At 47.5% G+C, this 20,058-nt stretch overlaps 1 protein-coding gene across 2 annotated transcripts in view; it reads right to left on the bottom strand.

Moving 5' to 3' along the window:
• Positions 1 to 20,058, bottom strand: part of LOC137525089 (histamine N-methyltransferase B-like) — an 89,079-nt gene that overhangs the window by 36,801 nt on the left and 32,220 nt on the right. The window contains exon 1 of one of the 2 annotated variants that reach the window (XM_068245884.1): positions 712 to 784. The exons of the other annotated variant lie outside the window; for it this stretch is intronic. The gene's annotated coding sequence lies outside the window, so the exon portion shown is untranslated. Of the gene's footprint in view, positions 1 to 711; positions 785 to 20,058 lie in introns of those variants that run through there. 2 annotated transcript variants of the gene reach the window in all.

Here is a 20,058-nt window from a genome sequence, read left to right on the forward strand (position 1 = left end):
CTTGCAGTCACTGCCATGTATCCCCTTTTCTTATTTCTTTCTGCTTCAAACACAATTAGGAATGACAGCTGAATGAATTCTGCGCCCCCTCCTACACTGCGCCCTGAGGCTGGAGCCTCTCCAGCCTATGCCTCGGCCCGGCCCTGGTTGGGAGCTCTGACTTTGGTTGATGGCAACCTAGCACGAGTACGTAGTTTGCTTTAGAGCCAAGATTTGTGTAAATGAAGAAACGCTGCAGTGTGTGGAAGAGTTAATCATAGAGGATCTACATAAAAACAGGAAGAGAGTGGAGGGCTGGCTTCAGGGTCATCAGCACTCACTGAACTTTGTGCTAGTTAATATGCGGAACACTCTGTAATACTCCAGTCTCTGTGCGCTGAGCGTTGTGTTGGGTCTGTTCGACTTCGTGTGCTGCAGAATCTCCAAACTTTTCCCTATCCTATCCCCATCCGAAAAACAAGAAGTTTTAAATCAGGATGATACTATTTATTGGCTAACTAAAAAGAATAAGAATAAGCAAGCTTTCGGCCTTGCAGCCTTCGTCGGGCTTAAATCCAAAAAACAATACAACTATGCCACAATGTCACGTACGCGAATAGGAATGTAGCGCTGCAGGAAACAGCAGTCATTAATATGTGAATCTAGAGATGCTGATCCACTCGCTGACACAATCACAATCAGACAGAAAACAGCATTCCTCCCGTTACTCACCCAAGTCACAAGCAGGCAGCACAGTCAGAGAAGGTCTGACATGACATAGAGAGGCAGCCTCTGTGGCCCCTCCCACATTCCTTTGCAGCCATGTGGCCTGGCATGAAAAGGAAAGTTCTGAAATTCTTTTGACTTGTTGAATACCCTATGTGGTCTGCAGTGACAACAGCAGTCACAGCATTGCCTGGAGGCTGGATGGTTACTCAAACAGCTGGAGAGGTAGACTTTTTTAGACTAGGGTACCAGAGCCTGTCTTAAAGGACCACTATTGTGAAAAATTGTAAAAATACATAAAAACATATAAATAAAAAATGTGGTATACAGTACATGACTTTTCTCCTATGTTGCTGTCACATACAGTATTTAGTAGAAACCTGATGGAACCGACAGGTTTTTGACTAGTCCATCTCCTCATGGGGGATTTTCTGGGTTTTCTTTATTTTTGAAAGCACTTAGTGAATGGCAGTTGTTCAGTCCAACTACCAGAATAGTGTGAAAACTAGTAGGGGGGGGCTGGGGCGGATTTGCATCTTTGTATAAATCCTCTCCAGGGAGTGTTTTTGTAAAGACAGATGGAGATGGACTAGTCAATACCTTGTCAGTTCTGACAGATTTCTACTAACTACTGTAAGTGACAGCAGCAAAGGAGAAAAGTAATTTATGGATCATTTTACTCTGTAAGAAACATGCTTCTTATTTGTATGTGTTAACATGAATTTGCAATTATACAATTTTTTTCGATAGTGGTCCTTTAACCACTTCAGGACCATAGGCATACACCCCCCTAGTGACCAGGCTATTTTTTCACTAATTAGGGCTCTGCAACTTTAAGTGCTCGCTGCAGAGACGTACAAGTCAGCACACAAATTATCCCCCCCCCCTCCTTTCTGCCCACCAACAGAGATTTATGTTGGTGGGCTCTGATCGCTGCAGGGATGATGTTTCTTTATTTATTTATATAATTATTTGTTTTGTTTTTTTGATTAAATTTGACCATTTTTGTATTTTTATTTTTTTCTCTCCCTCCCTCCCCCCGCCAGCCAATCACTACGATCGGCTGTCATAGGCCTATGAGAGCAGAACACTCCTGTGCCTCCCCAGGGGATAGCCATGTCACACAGCTGTCCCCAGTACAGCGCTGTCGTAGATCGCAGTGCTGTACAGTGTAAATAAACGGCGGTTTCGCCATCTAACAGTCTCCTAGCGGCGATCGCTGCTGGGAGACTGATGATGGGGTGGAGCTCCGTCATTCAAGCGGAGATGCGCGTGCATTGTTGCATGCAATCTCCTGCAAAACCCCGCCCCAGGACTTGACGCCAGTTGGCGTTAGGCGGTCCTGGGGCTGCCGCCGCATTCATACCAATCGGCGTAAGAGTTTAAGGTTTGTACACAAAAAATTATTTTCGCAACAATTTGTTAGTGATGGATGATCATTTTTGCGATATCGTGTAACATCATTTAATAAAAATTAATTAAATGATGTTTAATAGCGGCAGACTACCCACGACAATCATTCATTTTGAACGACTGTCATGAACACATCTGCGATGATCGTGAAGATGTCCACTAAAGTCAACGGACTTCAGCGCAAATTTACCCTGATCGTTTACGCGATTCTTCGCCTCCTGTCGTTTGTGCAATTGTGAAAGATGGATTGGGGAACTATTGCCAGTCGGCACAGATTCTCCGATGTATCTTTATGTGTGGGTACCTAGCTTTAGGTTTCATAATGTCCTGACCAATAATAGACTTTCATGCCCCCGGATTTAAACCTTTCGGCATACTAGCGTAGGGGGCATAGTAATTCAAGTGAACCTGAGGTGAAAATAAACGGATGAGACAAACAAATACTTATCCCTGAGGGCTTGTTCACACTAAAGGTATTTTTTGCTTTTTTAAGCGCTGGTGATTTTTCAAAATTGCCCTGAAATCGGCGTGTGAGCCATTTTTTAGGCGATTTTGCCTCAATGGAAGGTATAGGAAAACGCAAATGCTCATAAAATTGCTTTGTGCAGCGATTGCGTTCGGGTTTTTAAGAATAAATACATTGTATTTATTCTTTTCCAGATCAAAGCGTTCACTTCCTGACTGACGTCAGGTAGTGTAAAAACGCAATCGCTCAGCAAAACCTCTTGGAAAAGCGGTTCACAAAAAAAAACAGCACGCAGGTTATCGCCAGGAATCGTAAATAAAAATCGCCAAACGCGGACGGACACGCGAACGGAACGCAATGCGAACAAGACCTCACTCCTAAAAATGACCAAGTATCCCAGGGTTTTCTTTTATATTAAACGTTTACAAAGTAGGTTGAATGTTGTACTGTCTCTAATCAGTGGCAGCCTATTAAGTGTCCCAGAGTTTAAATACATGAACTATTGACCTTTTTATAATCACCTCTGTTAGGATCGTGTTTTTGTGCCAATGTGACCGTTTTTTGTGCCAATGTGAACCGAGTGTTTACTAGTTAACATGCGCATTGTTAGGTTGACACACGTGGTACATCCATAGGGCTTGATTCACAAAGCGGTGCAAACTGTTTAGCACGGGATTCGCGCGCAAAAGTCAGAAGAAAAAAACAGTTCCTACCTATTTAAAGGGCCGGATTTGCAAATCAGAGGTCAATAGGCCCAGGCATCTTGGCGCCCCCTAAACTCCACCCCTGAAAGCAGGCCACACCCACAAGTAAAAATATTCTGAATTCTTATCCTTGCCTTATGTCACTAAAGGTGGCCATACATGGTACAATTTTTCATTTTTTTTCGATTAGATAATTTAGTTCGATTATTTAGTTAGATCGAATATAAAGATTTTTCCAGCATGTCCGATCAGACTTTTCTCGAAAAAAACGGGATAATCGTTCGAATTTCTTGATCGAAAAAAAAAATATTTTCAACTTTCATTTGACTTGATTATTTTAAACGGATAAACAGGAAAATCAAACATTTTTATTGTACAGTGTATGACCACCATTACTGTCCTTAGAGTCTTACACTCTAATCACTGTCTCATATCATCCTTAGTGACATGAGATAAGGATTAGGGTGTAAGTGCCTGAGGTCAGTGATATGAGGAGGAGGGGCCGCCTCTTCCACATAAGGAAGATGTCTACAGTGCCTTATGGAAAATCCGGCCCTGCCTATTTGTATAAACATGCATGTGTTTTTGAGGCACCACAGGAAAACATGTGCGTTATGTGGTGGGCTAGATTACCTCTCCTTTAGTGCCCAGTCTAGTTGTTGTCCCCCTTCCTTTTTGCCTCGGGATCCTCCAGTTAAATACCAGGCACAGTTCCAAACCACGAGTCCGCAGCTAAAGCAAATGCTTATCCACGAGTGCTTTCTTTCACTGCACATGCACAACTGCAACCAGCGCCTGCACAATTCAGAGTAGCTTTGTGCAGAAGGCGCAAAAGGAGAACCCCGAGAACAACAAGCAGTGTCAGGACACTAAGGAATTGTGTTGATTTTCAAATTCAACATAGTCAATTGGGAACACCCAAAGACTCCCGACTGCCGCTGTCCTGCACGGAATTAGCGGACAGGGTCAGTGGGAGTTCACTGCCATCCAAGTCACGTTGTATTTCACGTGACTCTGAGGCTTCCGCCATGTGAAACGTAGCATGACTTGCAAGGCAGTGGACTCCACCTGACCTTGTCCGTTTGTCGGTGCTGAACAGCAGCAGTTGGGAGTCTTTGGGTGTTCCGATTCGGCTAAGCTTAAATTGAACACCAACACTACTAAGAAAGTGGTAAACTAGCCCATCATGAGCTTCATTCAATACTTTTCCCCGGGTCATTCAGAAAGAAGGTCCCTGGCCTGGGCTGAAGCAGGTGGTTTCGGCACAAGACGCTAGCCGAGCGCCAGAGATGGATTAACATGTAATGGGGCCTTAGGCAATGCAGTAGATTTCTGGCCTCTTTGTGCTATTTTTTAAAAGTGGAGAGAGGTCAGAGAAGGTGGCTGGTGGGCTCCTTGACACCCACTAGGCCCCAGGCACCTGCCTAGGTTGTCTGGTGGATGATCCTACTCTGCCGAGCACCAAAACTAGGCGCCACCATAGCTGCAATGCTAAACTGCGCAGGGCGCGTAAGGGTAGTTAAGCTTGCGAAACGGCTGTCAGACTTAGCCCTGCTGTGTGTTTGGTCGGGTGGGGATGAAATAAACGAGTGAAATTTGCAACACCTCCGGTGCCCGGACCTTTTCATTCTACTGAAGCTACTACTATCGTTTTGGGTTCCCTTTAAGAAAAAATAAATTTCCCCCCTCCAAACATTAGTCTCCTTTTATGTATGTCACTTTCGATGTCCTGTTTGCCCTGACATTGGCAGAAATGTATCACCTACACAAATCCGTGCAGGACAATCAGTATTCCGCCTCTGCCGCAGAGTATTCTTCGGCTAAACGTGTTCGCTGTGATTTTGTAATTACAACTATAGATTGGGAGCTGGGCTTGATGGAGTGAGATAGACGTGGTGTAATAAACCTTTGTGCAGGACGTGAATTAATTACTACACGAGGACTTCATTAACATTGATTAAATCATTGAAGAGCTTTTAGCTGATATTTCTGGTAATGGGCGCTTGTCAGTCATTCCTGGAGTGTCATTTCATCTCTTCATTACCTGCTTTTGTATCAGTCGTGGGTTTAAGGTGGGTATAATTGCTGCCGCTTTACGCTATGATTTTTTTTCTTTTTAATCTTTTGTGTGACAAACATAAGCCGGCACTTCAGAGTGAATATGTGCATTTCCGAGACCCTCTTTTTAAAATTCAGCTCCACTGATCGAAATATACCATATGGCGGCTTAACTAGCAGATTGGCCACATGTTACATTTTTGATGTCCTGTTTTTAAAAAGTCAAGCTACCTGAAGTAGCCTCTATTTTTGCAGACCCAATATGATGATTGTATGGCCTGTGTGTCTGTTTCCAAAACTCCTTTGGGTCGGGTAACCAAGATTGTCTAAGATCAGGGGTGGGCAAGCTCGTGCAGGATTGGGCCATATTCCTCTCAAATGCGTCCCTCTGCTACTCTGTCTCCCTACCCTTCCTCCCTCCAGAGTTTGTGCAGGCAAAGTTGATTGGGTTTAACTCACCCAATCGCTTGTTCCAGCGACAGTCTCCATGGCAACAGTGGCATTACGTGACTTGTTGGGTCGTTATGATGGCATGTCACATGACGCCACTGTTGCCATTGAGGTCGCCACTGGACTGAGTTCCTTTTGTTGCGTGTGGCACACAGGGCCAGTTCTCTCATCAGGCAAGGTGAAACATTTGCATCAGGTGGCAGAGATTACAGAGGCAGCATTTGTGTACTGTGTTTACACTAACAGCCTGCAGTTAGAGTAGGAGGAGAAGCAAGAGGAGAGAGAGCGAGGAGAAGGGTCCGTCATTGGGGAAAAGCAGCTTGTTGTGCTGTGTGAGGAATCTGACAGTGAGTGAGGAGGGGGGAGGCAGGAGAGCAGCAGTGCTTCATTTGACTGGCACAGCAGAAGGGAGAAGGTGACACTGCTGTCCTGACTGAGGAGGAATAGAGTGGCTGAGGGTGAGCAGCGTGTTTGTCACAGACTCACAGCCAGCCAGTGTGCTATTGTGCTGAGCTGCAGCATGTCATGTGAGAACATTAAATGAAGCAGAGTAAATTGTCGGTTGATATGCAATCATTCCAAATCCGGAATGGGGGGGGGGGGGGGGGGGGGCGCATCCTCACAAGTTTGCCTCAGGCAGCAAAAAGTCTAGAACCGGCCCTAGTGGACATGCAACTTTGAAAGGACTGCAGGTGGGAGAGGATGGGGAGAGAATATGGCTGTCTAGCGGAGGGCCAGCTTTACAACAGCCGCTGGCCGTAGTTTATCCAGGCCTGTCTTGGACGGTCTTACCTAACCTTGAGGTCTTCTCTTTTTGTCTACCGGTCTGGACTTTTTTTCTAGGGCAGGTGATAAAACTAGCTCAGGTCCACCTTATGATGATTTGATATCCAGATACATCCAGTGCATGGGATTGTGTAGTGGTAAACGGGGCAATTACCCAGGGCCTCAAGCTACATAGGGACCACCAAATCAGGGTTTGCTGAAGTCACATGGGGGGTTTAAAGCTAATGGGAACCGTTTTTTTAAAAAAAAAGTCAGATACTCACCTAAGGAGAGGAAGGCTCTGGGTCCTCTCCCGGTGCCCGCTGCTGTCCTGGCTCCCCTGTAGCGGTATTCGACCGTTTCGGTCAAATACCGCTGTCTTCCGGCTGAAGGGAGGCTTCGGAAATGCTTCGGGAGCCCGAGTGCTACCGAAGACGGGCCGCTCTACACTGCGCACGCGCGCGCGCGCCCTCTATGACGCACTCGCAAGTGCGCGCCACCTGTCTTCGGGAGGACTTGGCTCTCGAAGACTTCCGAAGTCCCCTCGGCGGGGGATACGAACGGAGGAGCCAGCGCAGCACTGGGAGAGGAGAGGGAAGGCTCATTAGGACCGAGCCTTCCCTCTCCTTAGGTGAGCATAAGCCTTTTTAAAAAAAAACAAAAATGGGGTTACATTAGCTTTAAGGTTAGGCACCACCAACAGGGTCTTAGGATTAGGCATAGCCAGGGGGGATTGGGTAGGGTTGAGCATCGAGAGCTAGTGTTAGAGTGAGATTAGGTTAGGTCATAGAAAAAAAAAAATATCGATAAAGTTTACCAATATTTTAAAATTGGAAACAACCAGCAGAATATCGGTAATTTTACCAATATACTAATAGGGTCTGTCTCCCGTGCCCTTTTCAACCTGCAACTTTTTTCAAATATACGTAAAACAAGGGCTCAAGGATAAAAAAAATTGCTTTGAACGGATAGTATAGTAATAAGTACATAATAAAGTAAGCACAGTATGGTATATGCATAGTACACATAGCACTTACAAATCAGTCACTCGAATCTAATCGATTACGTTCTTTCACCTTCAATGTCACAACCATGAATTCTCAGGCTTTTGTGGCGGTTGTGTTCCACCATGTTTATTGAATTCTACTTCTCTCTCTTTTATACTTTATCTTGTGTTGATTCCTCTATGCCAGGAATTTTCAAAAGAAGTTTTGCGCAGACTTCAAGGGCCCTGAAAAATGATCAGAGCGGATGCTCGATACGCCGCCCGTGAATACCACAACCGACGCTGGAGCGAAGCTCGATAACCTTTCCAAGTGAACTGGCAAGACTTTATTTAGGTTGGAGGATAACGATGCGGAATATCAATGACCCGGCCTCCCAGATTCGCCTCTGCGAGAACCTTGTTTAATCACTCGCTTCCTTTGAATAAACACTTCTTACAAGCTGAACCGCTTCTCAGCCATCGACGATTCTTTTCATGCTGCAGGAACTCGTCCAAATGCAATTTTGTTTCTATCCTCGGAAGAAAAAAAAAAAACAAGAAAGGAGGCTGCGTCTTTCAGATAATGCATTCGGATATTTCTGGGTCTCCGGAATAAAGAATATATTTTAATTTACAATAAAATCACACTTATATTCATCCTGATGAAGGACTTGCGTGGTGGCAGCGGAAGGATAGGCTTGTACGTTCCACTTCTTCGGGGAAGTAATCAAAATAAACCCTTTCAAAGGGAGTAAACGCTCCCATGTGCTTGTATGAGCTTGTTGTTGTTGGAGAAGCTCTCTCGGGAACGTGATGAGTGGGAGAAGGAGAAATAAAACAGTGATATATTGTAAACAATGGATAATTTAATAAAAACATATACAGAATTTTAAATAAAAAAATACAAAGGTAAATTCAGGAAGATATTCTTTGGACGGAGACTTTAAAGTGGAACTTTTTCCAAGGTTTGAACTTCATCCCAATCGGTAGCCGATACCCCCTTTCCCACAAGAAATCTTTACTTTTTCTCAAACGGATCATTAGGGGGCCCTGTATGGCTGATATTGTGGTGAAACCCCTCCCACAGTGTGATGTCATGACCATGGTCCAGACAGTTTGCTGTCTGTGAACCTTGTTGCATTGTGGATAATAACAGCTTTTTCCAATTGCCAAGCAACCAGTATCTCCCTCTGTGCATAGAACTCTCAGAAATGAACATTCCGTGCAGATTACCTGGCAGAATTTAAGATGTAACCACCAGAGATAAATTTCAGACTGTAAATGCTGAAGAAGAAAAATTTTACAATGGGCTGACACTGACTAAATTATCTATAAATGAGTATTGTAAAAAAAAATAATCTATTTATTATGTTATTTTCGCTACATGTCCTCTTTAAAGTTCAACTGATCTGAGAGGGATATGGACGCTGTCATATTTATTTTCTTTTAAAAAAGTAAAATGAGGATCCTGCTGATCCTCTGCCTCTAATACTTTAAGTCATGGACCCTGAACAAGCATGCAGATCAGATGTTTGACTTCAGTTTGATTGCATTAGCCACATGCTTGTTTGTGGTGGGATTCAGACACTACTGCAGCCAAAGAGATCAGCAGGACAGCCAGGCAATTGGTATTATATACAGTGGCTGGATAGTGTACTGGTTAAGGGCTCTGCCTTTGACATGGGAGACCAGGGTTTGAATCCTGGCTAGGTCAAGTACCTATTCAGTAAGGAGTTCAAGGCAAGACTCCCTAACACTGCAGGGTGGCCTCCTGAGTGCGTCCCAGTGGCTGCAGCTCTTGAGTGCTTTGAGGCCGACAGGAGAAAAGCACTATACAAATGTTTGGATTTTTATTATTATATTATTATTATTTAAATTGAAATCAATATGGCAGCCTCCATATCTCTGGGACATTTTGGCATCTTGCACCAATGCTGACATATTTTTGGTTGTGTGGTAGGGAGCCCAGAAGGATTACGGCAGAGCAGCAATGAACTGGTGATCTGTAAATAAAGTCGTAGATGGAGATGACCAAATGAGAGGATTCTGAGGAAAGAAGAAGATAACATTTAGAAATAGGCAAGCACCAGAGAAGTTCTGGATACACATCTGGTAGAACAGTTAGGGAATGGGGTACAGAGATCTCCTATTTATTAGCTATGGTACAAAAGATTAGATATTTGAGGGAGGTTTCAGGTATAGGTAAGCTTAACATTAGGTTCCATCATGTATTATAGTAGGACGAACGCTGAACCCACAACAAAAACAGCTTCGCTATCCAAAAACACGATCCAACCTTCGATTGCAAAGCCAAAATGTGGCATCAGTGTCCAGGCACAGATTACCCATAACACCCTTCTGTTTTTCTTCTCTTCCTTGTTTTCTTCTATATGTTTTCCCTTTTCTCTTCAACCCCACCATCCCCTTCCCCCTTTTCTGTTCTACTATTTACCCTTCCCTCTTCCTCCTTATCAGAGCCGGGCCGAGGCATAGGCTGGAGAGGCTCCAGCCTCAGGGCGCAGTGTAGGAGGGGGCGCACAATTCATTCAGCTGTCATTCTCAATTCTGTTTGAAGCACAAAGAAATAAGAAAAGGGGATACATGGCAGTGACTGCAAGCCAGATAACTAGAGATTAAGGTGTTGGGGAGGTTGTGGGCCCTGTGGCCCTCTTAGTCTAAGAGCAATCAGTGTGTGACGGCTGGGGTGGGAGGGATGGAGGGGCGCACTTTAGTGTCTCAGCCTTGGGTGCTGGAGGACCTTGTCCCTGCTCTGCTCCTTATCACTTACCTCTCCTTCTCTCTCCACCACCCAGTGCAGTATGTAGGACCATGCAAGTACGGGCCAGATGTTTTGGTTAATTTTTAATTTAAACACCAAAACTGGATGTCCAGAAGACTTGTTGACCAGAGCCTGGACTGATGGATTCATGATTTCTGCAAAGGTACACAGATGGTGGGGTCAGAATGTGGTATCACCAGCATGAATCCATGGAGCCACCCTGCCTTGTGGCAGTAGGCCAGGCTGGAAGTGGTTTGGGACATGGTAGAATGGGAGATTCGTATCATGAATGTGAAACCGACAAAAGTACGGAAATGGTGTGATGTCATCATGCATTACAGAATGTATCTCCTAGCCTAATTCTGTTTTTGGATCTCTTCTCCATATACACTCATGACCAGAGGCGTTTTTAGGCATAGGCATTACAGGCCACTGCCTGGAGTACCATTGATCCTTGGGGGCGCCATGCCCTAGATTAAGCCATGCCTCTGAACTAAGCCCACCCCTGATCTAAGCCATGCCTCCTAAACCAGTGGTTCCCAACCTTTTCCGGCCCGGGGAACACTGTCTGACCAAATTTTTCTCCGGGGAACGGCGCGCGGGGGGGGGGGGGGGGGGGGGATGCGGCCCCCGGTTGTTTGCGCGACCTAGTCGACAGTGCCGTGCGCAGCAGGCTATGGGAAGGGGGGGGAGGGGCCTGGGGCGCGGCTGCGTAGCTAGCATAGTTGCCCCAGTGTAGGGAGTTTAGTTGCCTCAGTGTAGCTAGTATAGTGCCCTAGTATAGTGCCCCAGTATAGTGCCCCAGTATAGCCAGTATAGTGCCCCAGTATAGCCAGTATAGTGCCCCAGTATAGCCCCCAGTATAGCTAGTATAGTGTCCCAGTATAGCCAGTATAGTGCCCCAGTATAGCCAGAATAGTGCCCCAGTATAGTGCCCCAGAATAGTGCCCCAGTATAGCCAGTATAGTGCCCCAGTATAGCCAGAATAGTGCCCCAGTATAGCTAGTATAGTGCCCCAGAATAGTGCCCCAGTATAGCCAGTATAGTGCCCCAGTATAGCCCCCCAGTATAGCTAGTATAGTGCCCCAGTATAGCCAGAATAGTGCCCCAGTATAGTGGCCCCCGCCCGTCCCCGCCGCTGTTATTACCTTAACAGCTGCCGCTCCTCCCCTCTCCGGCGCGTGTATGTTCAAGCAGCGTATCTCCGGCTGCTCTGTGTGAATGCGGAAGGAAGCAGGGCAGCGACTTCCTGTAACGGCGATATATATCGCCGTTACTATGGAAACCAAGCCCTGCCTCCTGCGCATCACACAGAGCAGCCGGAGATACGCTGCTACAATAAACACATGCGCTGGAGAGGGGAGAGCGGCCGCTGCTAAGGTAATAGCAGCGGCGGCCGCGGGGACGTTCGGGAGGGGGGATAAGAGGACGGCACACCAGGCAACGTTCCGCGGCACACTAGTGTGCCGCGGAACACTGGTTGAAAAACGGTGTCCTAAACAAAGCCTTTCCCCCACGGGTGTTTGTACCTCCTTCTGTCCCCTTGTGCCTCCTTCTGTCTCCTTGTGCCATTCTTCGTTCCCCTGTGTTTCCCTGTGTCACCCTGTGTTTCCTTCTGTCTCCCTTTATGCCTCCTTCTGTCTCCTTATGCCACCTTCTGTCTCCTTGTGCCACCTTTAGTCCCCCTGTGCCTGCTCTGCCCCCTGTGCGTCCAGAGATGGATTAAAGTGCAATGATGCCCTAGGCAAGCAACGACTTTGGACCCACACTTGATGGCCACCTAACTTTTTTGGTAAGATTTGTTGGGGGTTAGCATAAACCAGGCCCCAATACTCTGTCCAGGCCCTAGGCACCTGCCTAAGTTGCCTTGTGGATGATCTGGCTCTGTGAGTGTCCCTCTGTGCCTCCCTCTGTCCCACTGTGCTTCCTTCTTTCTCCCTTTGTGCCTCCCTCTGTCCCCTTGTCTCCCTATTTGTTCCTGTCCCCCTCCTGCACTTCCCCAGTCCTGTGTGTAAAGGCAGAGTAAAGCACAGCAGAAGCTTTGCTCTAACCTCCCATCTGGAGTCCAGTGGTGTGCCTGTGTGACCATCCTGTCTGTTTTTTTGCTCCCTCCAGTGCTGGCTTTCCTCATATAGCATGTAATCAAGCTACATGCTATAGGAAATGCTGGGCACTAGGGCATGTGGTGAGTGGACAGCACTGGACTCCAGAGGGGAGGTGAGAGCACAGCTTCTGCTGCACTATACTCTGCATTTCCACACTAAGCCGGGGGAGTGCAGGAAGGGGGTGTGAAACAAAATGTGACAGGATCGGCGAGTTGTTTGCATCTTAGGGACTCCCTGTATTGTGCATCTACTCTATACAGCACATGGTTTATAACCCCTGGTGTGTGGTGGGTCTTTTTCAGGGCCAGTGGGGAGGGGGGGGGGGGTTTACACAGAACTTTCTTGCCTGACAAAAAGGCTAAAAACGCCCCTGCTCATGGCCTAGCACTATTAATAAATTTCATCGATTTCCAGTGTCACCTCATTCCAAGGACACCCAAATCTACATCTCAGGTCCTGACTAGTGATGGGCGAACAGTGTTCGCCACTGTTCGGGTTCGCCTGGGTTTTGGCCTGTTCGGGTTCGGTTCGCCCCCCCCCGAACACCTCATGGTGTTCGGGAGGGTGTTCGGGCACGCTGCCCGAACCCGAACAGGCCTACTTTGTTCGGCCGAACACAGCCGTGTCTGGCCGAACATAGCCCCCTATAGGGTCCCAGCATAAAGAGAGAGCATGCCCTGAGCGCGGGGGGGGGGGGGGGGGGGGGGGCGGAAATGCCCCCCACCCCTCCCCGCTAAGCTCTCCCTTTTGCCGGTTCCCTATAATGTTAAATTTAAGCCCCCCAAAAGTACCTGAGGAGAAGGGCAGGAAGCGGGCAGCCGGAGATGCTAGGCGCTAGTACCATCTGGTACTTCCGCCCTCTCTTGACGCACTTAATGTTTACATTTGAAGTCGCGTCAAGAGAGCGCAGAAGTACCGCGATGACGCGTACGAGGGTATGTGTCATCATGTAGATGACGCGTACCCTAGTTCGCGTCATCGCGGTACTTCTGCGCTCTCTTGATGCGACTTCAAATGTAAACAGGAAGTGCGTCAAGAGAGGGCGGAAGTACCAGATGGTACTAGCGCCTAGCATCTCCGGCTGCCCGCTTCCTGCCCTCCTCCTCAGGTACTTTTGGGGGGCTTAAATTTAACATTATAGGGAACCGGCAAAAGGGAGAGCTTAGCGGGGAGGGGTGGGGGGCATTTCCGACACCCCCCCCCCCCCCCCGCGCGCTCGGGGCATGCTCCCCCTTTATGCTGGGACCCTATAGGGGCTCCAAAGGGACATGTTCGGGTTGGGTTCGGGGTTCGGCTCGAACATGCCGAACATCAGGGGCATGTTCGGCCGAACCACCCCGAACCCGAACATCCGGATGTTCGCCCAACACTAGTCCTGACCTCTCCACACTATCATCTTGAGTCCTGCATTCATGTTACCCCGTTTCCTCAAACTTAAAGTGTACCTATAGTGAAAAAAAGTGTGCCAAATGGGTACTCATCTCAACAGAGGTAAGCTGCCACCATCCTCCTCTACTGGGCCGTTCCAGCGCTGTGTCCTCCCAAAAACTGCCTACAAGCCCTTGTTGCCAGCTCGTACCTGCACAGTTACCACCATCCCGCCCATGATGCGACATGACTCTTTTGCATCAGGCGGCATGGGTACTGGAGCGGCATCTCCCCTGCCTCCCACCTACCCTGCGGCCGCCGATCATCTTACCTTCTCAGCTGAAGCTTCCTGTATAGTGGTCCCCGGCCCCTTAAATGTCATGCCGCTACCCGCCGCAACACAGACCTCAGATCAGAGAGACCCACTGAGCCACTGTGACAGGACAGGGCCCACCTCCTATCAGCGCGTATATAGGATGTAACTTACTTCCTGTATACGCGCTGATAGGAGACGAGTCGCTCTCCTGTCACAGCGGCTCAGCAGGTCTCTCTGATCTGAGGTCTGTGTTGCGGCATCATCACATTGAAAGGGGCCAGGGCCCGGGGACTGTTAGAGAGGAACCAAGACAGTAAGATGATCGGCGCCCTCAGGGGTGGAGGGGGGATTACCTGTCTGGCTACCTGTACTGGGGTAACTAAACTGGCTACCTATACTGAGCATAGGGGCAACTATACTGGCTACCTATACTGGGCTTGGGGGCAACTAAACTGGCTACCTATACTGGGTCTTGGGGCAACTATAATGGCTACCTATACTGGGCCTTGGGGCAACTAAACTGGTTACCTATACTGGGCAATGGGGCAACTAAACTGGCTACCCTACCTATACTGGGGGGCAACTATACTGACTACCTACTGGGGGCACCTACCTGGCTAATCTATACTGGGCTCAACTACACTGGCTACTTTTACTGGGGCAACTATACCTGGCTGACCTATACAGGGGGCACCTATACCTGGCTACCTACCTACCAACACTTTTCTCCTTTTTTTGGTTGCACCGTAGCTATAACGTGCGGTGCAAATTGTTGGGTCCTGTGTGATCATTCCAAATCAGGGGCAGGGAAGGGAATGGGGCGCATCCTTACAAGTTTGCCTTGCAACAAAAAGTCTACAACCGGCCCTGTGCACAGTAGAAGATCAGGCTCGGCTTTTTCCACTGGAGCCCGTAGCCATGCAGCCCGTGGCCGTGCTCGTTCTCGTACGGTAGAGTGGCCGCAAGCTTTGTGGATCACAGTGCTGAAATGGCCTGGTGGGGGCCCCCATGGCGCTTCCCTCTCTCAAGAAAAGCATTTAACTTTTTAATGAAGAAACCTCGCGAGTTTGTTTTTATATGAGCAAAAAGGAAATTGTAATACTTCCTCCATCTCGGCTTTCTGCTCCCGTCTATAGTTACCACCAATGTAGAAAACATATCAGCAACCTCAGCTCCTAAAGCTCGCTGTCTGGTGGTTGGTAATATTTACTCTGAGTTCTTCTCATTCAAGCTGTACAGGACTTGATTCATTAACTTAAAGGGGCACAATGGTGAAAAATTGTTAAATTTTAAATATGTGCAAACATAAACAAAGTACATTTTTTTCCAGAGTACAATGAGCCATAAATTACTTTTCTCCTATGTTGCAAATGTAGAAAAAGTAGTGTGGCACTTCCCCTTTAACACATAATGTTGCTGGTGAGAAACGTTGCTGGTAGTGGCACAACCAATAACGCACACTACAACCTGTAATCCCCTTACTTGCTGCCAGACGTGTGCTCCGCTGGTGTAACAATACAGAAGAAAGTCCACAGCACATATATATGCAAAGAAAAAAGAAAAGCGTGTACCTTCCGTCAAAAACTATGGTTTATTTATTGATCCAAGTTTGCAGCATAAAAGTGTGGATATCGGAGATTACAAAAAACAACAAGTGAAGAGGGGTACCTCATACATAGTTGTGCCGGTTGCTGGTGCTGGAGGTGGGAGTGGGGACAATGGTGGGCCTAGCAAAGACCATCCACACGGACGCTTAGTCACGCTGCGTTCCACTGAAGTGACAGCCGCGGAATAAGGACGGAAGACTCCGCCTCTTCCCCCGCGTCACACCGCCTATTGTGATAGGAGCTCAGTTGTGCGGAAGCTGCGCCCCACGCCGCCGGACGGAGGCCGGGAGAGTCCAATGTAAGTGACCTGTAGGTCGCATATTGCGTACCACAGTAATGGAATGCATGACGCATATATCATGTGACCCTAAAGGCGCAACTTATTTCAATCCGGTAGTGCTGCCCGGGTGGCAGAATGCATGGAGGAAAACCTCCAGCAGAGTGCGCTAACCTCCAATTGGAAGTATTGTATTACATATGGCTCAGACAGTCTCCTATGTGCATACAATACATTCCATGCAGGCACACAAATCGGCAGCAAGAAAGCTCGTCAACTGCACAATCGGCTATACTGACATAGTGCAGTGCACAATAAAAAAGCCCTAGGGCCACAGGAAGCAAGGACCACATATTAATGGGGTCACACATATAAATCACCCTGATTTAAAAAAATGTCCCGAAAGGACGGGAAAGGGGGGGGAGGGGTCACTTACAGTAGGTAGTAGATTTCTGACTATTCCATCTCTTCATAGGGGATTCTCAGCATTGCTTTTATTCTTTATAGAGAGATTCCCTAAAAAGGATTTAAACAATGATGCTGGCCAGCTTCCCTGCTCGCTGCACCGTTTTTTTGGCAATTGGACAGAGCAACTGCCATTCACTAAGTGCTTTTGAAAATAAATAAATCCCTGAAAATCCCCTATGAAGAGATGGACTAGTCCAAAACCTGAAACATCTGTCAGATTTCTACTACCTACTGTAAGTGACAGCAACATAGGAGAAAAGTAACTGATGACTTATTTTACTCTGGAGAAAATGTACTTCTTATTTGTATATGTTTGCACCTATTTTAAATTTTACAATTTTTTTGCCATAGTGCCCCTTTAAGTGTTGTGAACCAGTGCGAGTTAAATGAATGAATTAAATGAATAAGAATTACGGCTATAGCGGTGTTCAGTGAGTAGCTTCGGCGGCGTCAGAAGATGGAGCTGAAATTACTTTTAAAACACTGTAATTTGGCCACCAGCAATCGCTGGCCGCTGAATTACATCATTCCCCGCTATCCACGTGGACTTAGAGGGGGAATAGTAATTAACGCCGCAGGGAGTTGTGCAGCAGCAGGATAAGCCATATACCGGCTGTATCCTGCGCCCAGGTCTCCCAACGGCTTTTTAATAGGTACGCGCATGGTGCCCCCTTGGTCCCCAAACCCCATGCAGGTCATGTGATCAGGAGCTGGCAAATGGCAGTAGAGAGTGTTTTGCTTTGAAGCAGCATCTGGAACCAGGAAAAAAATTACACACACTCCTGCACACTGTTTTTCTGAGTGAACAGGGAGATTTCTTTTTTAACTGGCTGCACTTGTTGTTGGGGAGAGTGATGAAGAGGGATTCCCAAAGCCTCAGGCCCCCCCTGCGATGGCGGGGGTCACAGGGGTGATTGCTACGCCCATGCTCCCTAATGACATTAGCGCGAGGTAATGACAGAGCGGGTACGCTACGCACGCTACAGGCAGCATAGCGTGCGCTCCTTAGCATCCGCGGCTCATTGTGAAGTCCCTTGCAATAGTGACAGCCACTATATACTACGTTAATTAATCTATTGCGGCTGCCCTATCATGCGAGACTTCACAGCTACTGCACAGGCGCAGAGCGCTCCTGGCTGCAGGAGCGCGACAAGTGAACAGAGAGGAAGGAGAGTAAGGCGAGAGACCCCACACCTAATGGGCTGGAGGAAGCCCCAGGTGAGTATAAATACAGCTATAATGGCCATCTCAGGTGCACATTAAAACTCACCACTTCAGACAAGCTTATAACCTTACACCTTATAATAGCTTATAGGTTCCCCTTCAAAGATTTTCTCATCAGCATCACTGTCTCATTTGCTAGGCTTTTCTTGTACTTGCCTAGTATCTACACCCAACGACACTACCCTAGATTGTAAGCTCACAAGGGCAGAGTCCTCCACCTAGTGTTTCTCTTTTCTGCTGTACTGACTCTATTACCAGTATTGCTGGGTGTTTTTTGCCACACCGGAACTTTTTTGCAGGACAGTTTCTAGGCTAAATTGCACCAAGGACGAGGGTGTAAAAATTGCGCCCCCTTCCTCCCCACCCCCATGGACTCGCGAACCCTTACTCTTTAGGGACAGTCACACAGCCACAGGTCACAAGTGATGGGCCGAACCTCCGATTTTAGGTTCGCGAACCGGGTTCGCGAACTTCCGCGGAAGGTTCGGTTTGCGAAAAAGTTCGCGAACCGCAATAGACTTCAATGGGGAGGCGAACTTTGAAAAATAGAGAAAATTATGCTGGCCACAAAAGTGATGGAAAAGATGTTCCAAGGGGTCTAACACCTGGAGGGGGGCATGGCGGAGTGGGATACACGCCAAAAGTCCCGGGGAAAAATCTGGATGTGACGCAAAACAGCGTTTTAAGGGCAGAAATCACATTGAATGCTAAATTGCAGGCCTAACGTGCTTTAAAACATCTTGCATGTGTATACATCAATCAGGTAGTGTAATTAGAGTACTGCTTCACACTGACGCACCAAACTAACTGTGTAACGCACCGCAAGTTACCAGCTGTTTGTGTAGTGACGGCCATGCTGGACTACTGCGCAACATGTCGAGATTGCTCTTCCTCACTCAGTGATGTCAAGTAATGTGTGACTGCCTTATCAACTTTCCATGGCATTGTTAAAAAGCTTACGTTTTGTTTTTAAATTACATTTTCTACTTGCTGTGTACTTGTTCAGTACCGCTACAATGAGAATTCTATGGAGGCGGGCAAGTCTGGCATTGTGGCCCCGGGTAATGGCCGGGGAATGAGGGTTTGAATCCGGTGTGGAGCCTGAGCAACGGCTACCACTACACATCCAAGGAGGGCAGCAGGCAGGCATGGCCGTCCCGAGGTAGTGACCAAAAATAACAATACAGGAGGACTATCGAGGGCTTGCTGTATTTGAAATGAATGTACTTTAAATCCTTTAACGAGAACCAGTTATGGCGGGCAATTATTAGATGGTTGGCAGTCCAAAAGATCTCCTTTCATGAGAATCATATGGAGGCGGGCAAGTCTGCCATTTGTGACCCCGGGTAATGAGGGTTTGAATCCGGTGTGGAGCCTGAGCAACGGCTACCACTACACACCCAAGGAGGGCAGCAGGCAGGCATGGACGCCCGCCCCGAGGTAGTGACCAAAAATAACAATACAGGAGGAGGACTTTCGAGGCCCTGCTGTGTATTTGAATGAATGTACTTTAAATCCTTTAACGAGGACCAGTTATGGCGGGCAAAGATGACCCCACATTCCTTTCACGAGAATCATATGGAGGCGGGCAAGTCTGCCATTTGTGACCCCGGGTAATGGCCGGGGAATGAGGGATGGAATCCGGTGTGGAGCCTGAGCAACGGCTACCACTACACAGGCAAGGAGGGCAGCAAGCAGGCATGCACGCCCGCCCCGAGGTAGTGACCAAAAATAACAATACAGGACTCAGGGGACTTTTGAGGCCCTAATTGTAATGAATCAACTTTAAATCCTTTAACGGGAATCTGTTATGGAGGGCAAGTCTGCCATTGTACCACGGGTAATGGGCGGGGAATGAAGGTTGGATTCCGGCCCGAAGTGGGAGCCTGCTGAGACCCATGCTGTAGCTGCCCTGACCGTGCTTTGCAGACCAGGCATCTGTGGTCAGATGGACCCTTGACCAAGCGGAAGACATACCAAGTCGAAAGCATTTGCCAAGAATGTTTTACGGAGGGCAAGTTTTTTGCCATTTTTTTCAATTGTTTGAAACTGTAGATGGTTGTATTTTTCAATTGTTTGAAACTGTAGATGGTTGTATTTTTCAATTGTTTGAAACTGTAGATGGTTGTATTTTTCAATTGTTTGAAACTGTAGATGGTTGTATTGCGTTCCGGAGTTGGAGCCTAAAAAACGGCTACCACCACACATCCAGGCAAGGAGGGCAGCAGGCAGGCATGCACGCCCGCACCGAGGTAGTGACCAAAAATAACAATACAGGACTCAGGAGGACTTTTGAGGCCCTAATTGTAATGAATCAACTTTAAATCCTTTAACGGGAATCCGTTATGGAGGGCAAGTCTTCCATTGT

This window comes from Hyperolius riggenbachi, chromosome 7, assembly GCF_040937935.1.
Source record: "Hyperolius riggenbachi isolate aHypRig1 chromosome 7, aHypRig1.pri, whole genome shotgun sequence".
Taxonomy (NCBI): domain Eukaryota; kingdom Metazoa; phylum Chordata; class Amphibia; order Anura; family Hyperoliidae; genus Hyperolius; species Hyperolius riggenbachi.